Source organism: Spermophilus citellus, assembly GCF_964194105.1.
Source record: "Spermophilus citellus genome assembly, chromosome: 4".
NCBI lineage: Eukaryota > Metazoa > Chordata > Mammalia > Rodentia > Sciuridae > Spermophilus > Spermophilus citellus.
This window is the reverse complement of record NC_138185.1, coordinates 133,312,956-133,322,901: the sequence shown is the minus strand read 5'-3', so window position 1 is coordinate 133,322,901 and position 9,946 is coordinate 133,312,956. Positions and strand designations below refer to the sequence as shown.

Sequence of the window (9,946 nt, the reverse complement as noted above, 5' to 3'; positions counted from 1 at the left end):
AAAAAGACATGCACTCAATGATTAATTTTAGAAATGAATAATTGTGACTGCTTTGTCAAGAAAATTCCTAGGAAAATAGGCTTAAAATGAGCAGTGATGAATATTGGTACAGTGCGGTCTCAGTATCCTGGTATTTTTGGCTAAGGCAAAAAGGATACCATTGGTTTGGCATTTTCAGTGGAAATTTCAACCATGCAGAATAGGCAAAACATCTTATTTTGAAAATATTTTTAGCTTGTGGACTTGTTGAAAGGATCCCTTGGGGTCTGTAGACCACACTTGGAGAAATACTTCTCTGGAAGCATAATTTCCAAGCTGCAAGGTGGCCACTGAAGCACAGTAGCAGAACTGACTCCAGCAATCTAGATAGACATAATCAACTAGGTGAAACACTGAAGCTACTTTCATGTTGAATTTTATTTTATTGAAGAAAACAAACTGATCTCATGAGCCATCACCATTTCAAAGTTTCTAAGAAATGGACATTTGTTCTTCTTAAGCAAGGAACAGGGATTCTTCTGCTTGCCTGGAGAGTTCAGCACGATGAACCTCAAAATGTTTAAGTATATTCATCCCAGACCTCATGGTCCCATCTTTATGAGAATCCTACCTTTAGTGTAGGAGATTTGCCATAGCTATTAGTTCAGCTTCTTAACTCCTGCCATCCTTACAATCAAACATGTTAATTTTGATTTTTTACTTTCTGCCTTCTGGCTGCAGGAGATGAGGGTCTTTTTATCTTTGTTTTTTTTTTAAATAACAGTAACTATTATTTGCTCATTAAATGATATTTAAATTTTCTAAAACACATATCAAAAACATCCAGTGCTTCTTTAATTTCAGTACAATGGATTTAAGACCAAGTATACATGTTACATGCATCAAGGCTGGATCACAAATTATCATAGTCATCATCATCATCATTATCTTCTTCATATTTTATTTTCAATGCATTTGATGATTCATTGGCAATATTTTGTGATGATACCATATTAGTGGTAATAAGAATACTTTTGGATTCAATTAATGATGGATTAATCATAACATTCGGAACTGCTCATGTTGTAGGAGCTGATGTTTTTCATCTGGGTACTATAAAACAGATATCTATACTGTAAACCTTTTCCCTGTCAGAGACACTGGAGTCCTACTTTAGTTGAGTCAGACATGGTTTGTGGGGTCAGTGTTCCTAGTGTGGGAGTACGTAGTCTGTTAGTAATTGAACCAACATTTAACTGCAGAACCGTTTTTCTTTCTGAGAAGTAGATGCCTTTTCTTACAAAGACTTGAGCCTGTAGTTTGAAGCTGTGGAGCAGTATATATCATGTAGCAATCTAGGACCTGAATTTGATTGATCAATAGCAAAGGGGGTAAAATTCTTTGCAATATCTAGTTGAAAAATCTTTGAGGGAAGGAAAGGTAAAAGACCAGTCAATTGGACACTGTATTGACAACCATACATCATCTGCATCAATAGTAGATTTCTTAGCATAACTTTAATAAATTTTACTATCATCTAGGATTGTGGTCACATGTCAGAAGGCAAACTCCATTATCAGATCTATAGCTGTATACTCTGTAATCCCTATATCTTTCAGGATTTGTGCCATCATGCATGCTCTTGGGATATTTCATATTGGTAGACTCCATGATGTTTAGGGATCAGAATTTTTCAGCTAAATTATCCACTTCAATGTATTTCAGTCCTGATCTTAATGCAAGTTCTTTGCCTAGTATGGTTTTCCAACCCCTAATATCCTTGGTCTTCTATGACATGCTTCCATTGCATGGTTAGATCCAGAGGCAAATATTCTGGTCCTCTATTGTGAAGATATTTTTAAAGTTATAATAGAGGGCTTCTTACTTTTTTTCTTTTTCTTTCTTTTTTTTTTTGTACAGGGAACCAAAGTCAGTGATGCTTAATCACTGGCCCTTTTAAAAACAATTTTATTATGAAATAGGGTTTAACTAAGTTGCTTAGGACCTTGATAAATTGATGAGACTGGCCTTGCACTTGCAATCTATTTTGCCTCAGTCTCCCAAGCGTGCACCACAGTGGGCTTCTGATTTTCAAATCATGTCTTAAGCTAATATCTGGATGACATGAACCTGTTTATTTTTCATGCTTCCAAGATTAACACACACACACACACACACACACACACACACACACACACAATTCATTATCCTGATTAGCATTACTCCCATAGATTATCAAGTGTTGGAACTATGTAAAAACCACTGTTTCCTCTATTGTCAGTGAGAAGCAGTAAATTTGGTAGTGCAGCATGCTAGCGTGCATTACAACCCCACTTGTTACAGCATTGGAAACCTTTTGCTATCTGACTGCAAATATATAGTTATAGAACCTCATCCCAAAGGCCTGCTTTCTAGAACTGTTTGGATTACTGGGGAAACTGAACCTGAACCATAAATTCTAATGAAAATATTTATGATACTGGAAATCTCTGGAAGCAAATCCACGAGTAGGGAAATAAAATAGGGAAGAAAAACAAAGCCAGTAAAGCATATGTTAGTAAGTGGGTCATCACTTTCAGTAACTAGAGCTCTAACCTACCATGAAGTCTCCAAGAGTCTCTAAAGCATACCCTACAATGGTCCCATTTAGGGATGAAAAAGTTGGGACAGCTTACCTACATTGGATAAAGATTGCTCAAGGGCACTGGCCCTTTTCCACTAAGCCCTATTTATGAGCCAACCCAGCTCAACCAGCCAGATAACACTCAGGCAGATTTCTCTGGAAGATTTTTGAGGTAGGAAGCCAAGGGTATGATTTTTCTTCCTTAGGGTTCATGGTGAGATCCAGAGGAATCTGAGGAATATGGACAGAGATCTGAAATATCTGTCACAGATTTCTACTTCACATCCACACCAAACCCAAATTCAATAAGATGAAAGAATTAGATGTGAAAGGAACAACTATAAAAAAATTAGAAGACAACTTTGTAGTTGTTAGACCTGGTAGTAGAGAAATATTTCTTTTAAAAAGATACAAGATCACAAAGATTAAGGAAAATATTTAATAGTGTCTTACTAAACAACCCATAAAAATAGTGAATAAAAAAATGTTGAAACTTGGAGATGTTTGCAATTTATACAAACAACAAGAATCAGAGTATAGTATATTAAATACCCTTGTGAATAAAAAAAATCAAATAGAAAAAATGGGGGAAAATGAATAAGCAGAAATATCAAAGATGACAAAGCAAAAATGCTTCATTAACATTCATAAAGGTATTCAACCTAATTATTAACAAGAGGGAAGCAAATTAAAACCACAAAATTGGAAAAAATTGAACATTTAGAATGTTCCAGGTGTTGGCAAGAGAGAGCCACAGGAACTCTCATTGTGTTTTGGAGAGAGTGTAAACTACTCAACTTCATGAAATGCAGGTTGACATTTAATCGTAAAATCAAACATGTGTATTTCCTATGATCTAACAATATCACATACAGATGCAGACCTAGAGAAACTTTTTCACATCAAGATGTATACCAGCATGCAGTATTCAAAAAATCCTTATTATCAAACTAGAAAGAAATGGTGTAAGGAGGATTTTGAACCTTAATTGTAACTAGTTGTGTGACTTTGGGAAGTTACTTAGCTTCACGGAATCTCAAATCCCTCATCAATCAATCAATCCATCCATCAATAAAAATAATAGTAACTCCTAACTCAGAGGCTTGTTATAAAAATTAAATAAGATGTGATATATCCTTGCAAATATGCTTTCTTGTTACATGCTGAATCCTTGTTAAAATGCATAATTCTTATTTTCATTGCAGAGTCCCAGAAAGAAGCATTTAAAGAGAAAGTAGATTCTTTGCTCTTTTAGATTTTAAGAGCTTATTAAATAGCATTTTATCCTTTTCTAGTCATCTGGCCTTAATAACAGTTCCCACCACACAGGGCTTTAAGTGAGAATTAAGTGAGATACAGTACATAATAATACACTGACAGCTTCTGGGCCTGATGGTGATAGCACTATAGCCACTATTATTACTTTTTATTTTATAGAATTATTCTCCTTGTTTTAAAACTCCATGAAAGTTAACCCTAAAACCGATTAATTTCTTATTGTTTTTCTTGGCTCTGTTCTCACATATTTAATTTTAAATATTTTTTTGTTATCTCTGGGTACCAATCTTTAAACAACATTTGAATTTTATTTGCTTCTTCAAACTTTGTTTTCAATTGTTTTTATTTATATTTTTGAAGTTTTTTTTAGTCTTTTTAAAATTATTCTCTTTTCCTTTATGATCTTGTATATTGCTTTATTTTGGTTATTCCCTCCTTATTTTCTATGTCAAAATGAACTTTTTCCAAAACATTGTTAAAATCAGTAATTGATGATTTTCTGCATGGCTTATAAATCTAAGGAGGCTTCCTCTGTGGCTTACAGATCAGAAACCTGGGCTTGGTAGTAAAAAATAAAATAATGCAAAATAATAAAACATAAAACAATAAAAATGAAATAAAAATTTGAAATTATCATGAGAAAAAGACCTACGATATTCAAAACTCAATTTGATCATGAAAGACACTTGATTATCAAACAGTGGATAACAAAATCAGCCTAAGTTTATATAGCTGTTTAACATAGGTGGCAGAAGCTCTCAGTGTTGTTATGTACATGGTGATAAGTGCTTGGTCTTCAAATTCCTGCAAGTCACCTTACTCTGGAGTTAAGGTACTTTCCATCTTTGCCATGCAAAGTGAGGTCCAACAACCAGAAGCATCAGCATTCCCTGAGAATTTGCCAGATTGACAAAGTCTCAAATACTGCTCCAGAACTACTGAATCAGAATTACCTTTCAAGAGGATCCCTAACCTGTATCTATGAATAATAGTGTTAGTGAAGCTCAGAGTTAGAATCAGTGCAGGTCATGCTAGGCACCTTCCTTCTCTCTGATGGCAACTTGATACATGAACAGGTTCCTTATACCATAAGACAGGTAGGACAATGAGACAATTTAGACAATAATGTTCTAACAAAATTTTAAACTCATACAATGCATAGGATAATGCATGTGTCCAAATCTCTTGCTTGGCTATTTAATTGTTAATGACAATTTATCCCACAAACATTTGCATGTATGAATGTGTGAATTTTTTTTATACTGGTTTCACTTAAATATTTGTTGAAACATCATTTTTACTATCTTATTGTTGATTAATTTCAGAAAACATTTTTTCATTTATTCATTCATCAAATAAGAATTTAATGAACACCTGCTATTCTACATTAGAAGCCAGAAACATGCAGATGATAAGTTACTAGAACCTGTTCTCAAGGAACACATAATGGGAAATGAATACATAAACATAATTTAACCCATTATGTTGGATGATGGCACATGCTGGGTTAATGGCAGGGGAGAAGTACTTCGACAGAGTACATACAGGGTCATGTTAGTGAAGGGTAGCACATACAGACAAGGGAAGGAGGAATGGCAGAGAAAAATGAGAGTGTGTAATGCTGAATTTTCCTAAAGAATGAATATAGAAATTGCTTGAGAAGAGAGAGGAAAGAGCATTTCTTAGAGGTAAGACAGAAATTCAGAAAGAATGTGATTTCATCAGAGATTTTCGATTTGTCAGGTACTACTGAACCATAATATGCAAGAAAGAGTGGAGGAGGATAAGTTGGGACATTTCAAGTCCATGTTAAGAATCTTGTAGTTCCAACAATATGCTGCCTTCAGGAGACTCATATGATAGGAAAAGACATACACAGGCTGAAGGTGAAAGGTTGGGAAAAATCATACCACTCACATGGCCCTCGGAAGCAAGCAGGAGTGGCCATACTCATATCGAATAAAATCAACTTCAAACCTAAGTTAATCAAGAAGGATAAAGAAGGTCACTATATACTGTTAAAAGGAACCATCCACCAACAAGACATAACAATCATCAATTTGTATGCACCAAACAATGGAGCTGCAACGTTCATAAAACAAACTCTCCTCAAGTTCAAGAGTCAAATAGACCACAACACAATAATCATGGGTGACTTCAACACACCGCTCTCGCCATTAGACAGATCCTCTAGACAAAAACTGAATAAAGAAACTATAGAACTCAACAGCACAATCAATAATCTAGACTTAACCGACATATATAGAATATATCAACCATCATCAAGTGGATACACGTTCTTCTCAGCAGCACATGGATCCTACTCAAAGATAGACCATATATTATGCCATAAGGCAACTATTAGTAAATATAAAGGCATGGAGATAATACCATGCACCATATCTGATCATAATGGAATGAAATTGGAAATCAATGATAAAAGAAGGAAGGAAAAATCCTACATCACATGGAAAATGAACAATATGTTATTGAATGATCAATGGGTTATAGAAGACATAAAGGAGGAGATGAAAAAATTCTTAGAGTCAAATGATAACACAGACACAACATACCGGAATCTATGGGACACAATGAAAGCAGTTTTAAGAGGGAAATTCATTTCTTGGAGTTCTTACCTCAAAAAAAGAAAAAACCAACAAAAAATGAACTCACACAACACCTCAAAACCCTAGAAAAGGAAGAGCAAAACAACAGCAAATGTAGTAGAAGACAAGAAATAATTAAAATTAGAGCAGAAATCAATGAAATTGAAACAAAAGAAACCATTGAAAAAATTGATGAAACTAAAAGTTTGTTCTTTGAAAAAATAAATAAGATAGAGAAGCCCTTAGCCATGCTAACGAAAAGAAGAAGAGAGAGAAGTCAAATTACTAACATACGGGATGAAAAAGGCAATATCACAACAGACACTACAGAAATACAGAAGATAATTAGTATTTTGAAACCCTATATTCCAATAAAATAGAAGATAGTGAAGATATCGATAAATTTCTTAAGGCATATGATTTGCCCAGATTGAGACAGGAAGACACACACAATTTAAACAGACCAATAACAAAAGAAGAAATAGAAGAAGCCATCAAAAGACTACCAACCAAGAAAAGCCCTGGACCAGATGGGTATACAGCGGAGTTCTACAAAACCTTCAAAGAAGAATTAATACCAATACTTTTCAAGCTATTTCAAGAAATAGAAAAAGAAGGAGCTCTTCCAAATTCATTCTATGAGGCCAACATCACTTTGATCCCAAAACCAGACAAAGATACTTCAAAGAAAGAAAACTACAGACCAATATCTCTAATGAACTTGGATGCAAAAATTCTCAATAAAATTCTGGCAAATCGAATACAAAAACATATCAGAAAACTTGTGCACCATGATCAAGTAGGATTCATTCCTGGGATGCAAGGCTGGTTCAATATACGGAAATCAATAAATGCTATTCACCACATCAATAGACTTAAAGACAAGAACCATATAATCATCTCGATGGATGCAGAAAAAGCATTTGACAAAGTACAGCATCCCTTTATGTTCAAAACACTAGAAAAACTAGGGATAACAGGAACTTACCTCAACATTGTAAAAGCTATATATGCTAAACCTCAGGCTAGCATCATCCTAAACGGAGAAAAACTGAAGGCATTCCCTCTAAAATCTGGAACAAGACAGGGATGCCCTCTATCACCACTTCTATTCAATTTAGTTCTCAAAGTACTAGCCAGAGCAATTAGACAGACAAAAGAAATTAAAGGCATAAAAATAGGAAAAGAAGAAATTAAACTATCGCTATTTGCGGATGACATGATAATATACTTAACAGACCCAAAAGAGTCTACAAAGAAGCTGCTAGAGTTAATAAATGAATTCAGCAAAGTGGAGGTTATAAAATCAACACGCATAAATCAAAGGCATTCCTGTATATCAGCAACAAAACCTCTGAAATGGAAATAAGGAAAACCACTCCATTCACAACATCCTCAAAGAAAATAAGATAATTGGGAATCAACCTAACAAAAGAGGTGAAAGATTTATACAATGAAAACTACAGAACCCTAAAGAGAGAGATAGAAGAAGATCTCAGAAGATGGAAAAATGTACCCTGCTCATGGATAGGCAGAACTAACATCATCAAAATGGCGATATTACCAAAAGTTCTCTACAGGTTTAATGCAATGCCAATCAAAATCCCAACGGCATTTCTTGTAGAAATAGAGAAAGCAATCATGAAATTCATATGGAAAAACAAAAGACCCAGAATAGCAAAAGCAATTCTAAGCAGGAAGTGTGAATCTGGAGGTATAGCGATACCAAGGGTCAAACTGTACTACAAAGCAATAGTAACAAAAACAGCATGGTACTGGTACCAAAACAGGCAGGTGGACAAATGGTACAGAATAGAAGACACAGAGACTAATCCACAAAGTTACAACTATCTTATATTTGATAAAGGGGCTAAAAGCATGCAATGGAGGAAGGATAGCATCTTCAACAAATGGTGCTGGGAAAATTGGAAATCCATATGCAACAAAATGAAATTGAATCCCTTTCTCTCGCCATCCACAAAAATTAACTCAAAATGGATCAGGGAGCTAGATATCAAATCAGAGACACTGCATCTGATAGAAGAAATAGTTGGCTACGATCTACATATTGTGGGGTCGGGCTCCAAGTTCCTTAATAGGACACCCATAGCCCAAGAGTTAACAACAAGAATAAACAAATGGGACTTACTTAAACTAAAAAGTTTTTTTCTCAGCAAGAGAAACAATAAAAGAGGTAAATAGAGAGCCTACATCCTGGGAACAAATTTTTACCCCCCACACCTCCGATAGAGCCCTAATATCCAGAATGTACAAAGAACTCAAAAAATTAAGCAATAAGATAACAAATAACCCAAATAACAAATGGGCCAAGGACCTGAACAGACACTTCTCAGAGGAGGACATACAATCAATCAACAAGTACATGAAAAAATGCTCACCATCTCTAGCAATCAGAGAAATGCAAATCAAAACCACCCTAAGATACCATCTCACTCCAGTAAGATTGGCAGCCATTATGAAGTCAAACAACAACAAGTGTTGGCGGGGATGTGGGGAAAAGGGTACACTTGTACACTGCTGGTGGGGCTGCAAAATGGTGAGGCCAATTTGGAAAGCAGTATGGAGATTCCTGGGAAAGCTGGGAATGGATCTACCATTTGACCCAGCTATCGCACTTCTCGGACTATTCCCTGAGGACCTTAAAAAAGCGCTCTATAGGGATACGGCTGCATCAATGATTATAGCGGCACAATTCACAATATCTAGACTGTGGAACCAATCTAGATGCCCCTCAATAGATGAATGGATAAAAAAAAATGTGGCATCTATACACAATGGAGTATTATGCAGCACTAAGAAATGACAAAATCATAGAATTTGCAGGGAAATGGATGGCATTAGAGCAGATTATACTAAGCGAAGCTAGCCAAGCCCTAAAAAACAAATGCCAAATGTCTGCTTTGATATAAAGAGAACAACTAAGAACAGAACAAGAAGGAAGAGCATGAGGAAAAGACTACAGTAAACAAAGACGAATGGGGGGAGAGAAACGGAGAGAGAAGGGAAAGAATATGGAAATGGTAGGAGACCTTCAATGATACATAAAATTATAAGAGGTTATGAGGGGCAAGGGGGAGGGAAAAAAAAGGGAGAGAATTGAACAACAGCAGGGGAGGTAGAGAGGGAAGATGGGAGGGGAGGGGAGGGGAGGGGGGATAGTAGCGGATAGGAAAGGTAGCAGAATACAACAGTCACTAATATGGCATTATGTAAAAATGTGAATATGTAACAGATGTGATTCTGCAATCTGTATTTGGGGTGAAAATGGGAGTTCAAAACACAATTTGAGTCAAATGTATGAAAGATGATATATCATGAGCTATGTAATACTTTAAATAATCAATAAAAAAAGAATCTTGTAGTTTATCTTGTATGGTGGCATTAAAAAATTAAATTTTAAACAAAGAAGATCCTAGTCAGATTATCATTATTGGTGGAA

At 35.3% G+C, this 9,946-nt stretch overlaps 1 pseudogene across 1 annotated transcript; it reads right to left on the bottom strand.

Annotated features, from left to right (window-relative positions):
- Nucleotides 1-892: 892 nt before the first annotated feature.
- On the bottom strand, nt 893-1,613 carry LOC308648579 (transcription initiation factor TFIID subunit 9-like; annotated as a pseudogene). The gene has a single exon. The product of its transcript is annotated as a transcription initiation factor TFIID subunit 9-like (transcript).
- Nucleotides 1,614-9,946: the final 8,333 nt, after the last annotated feature.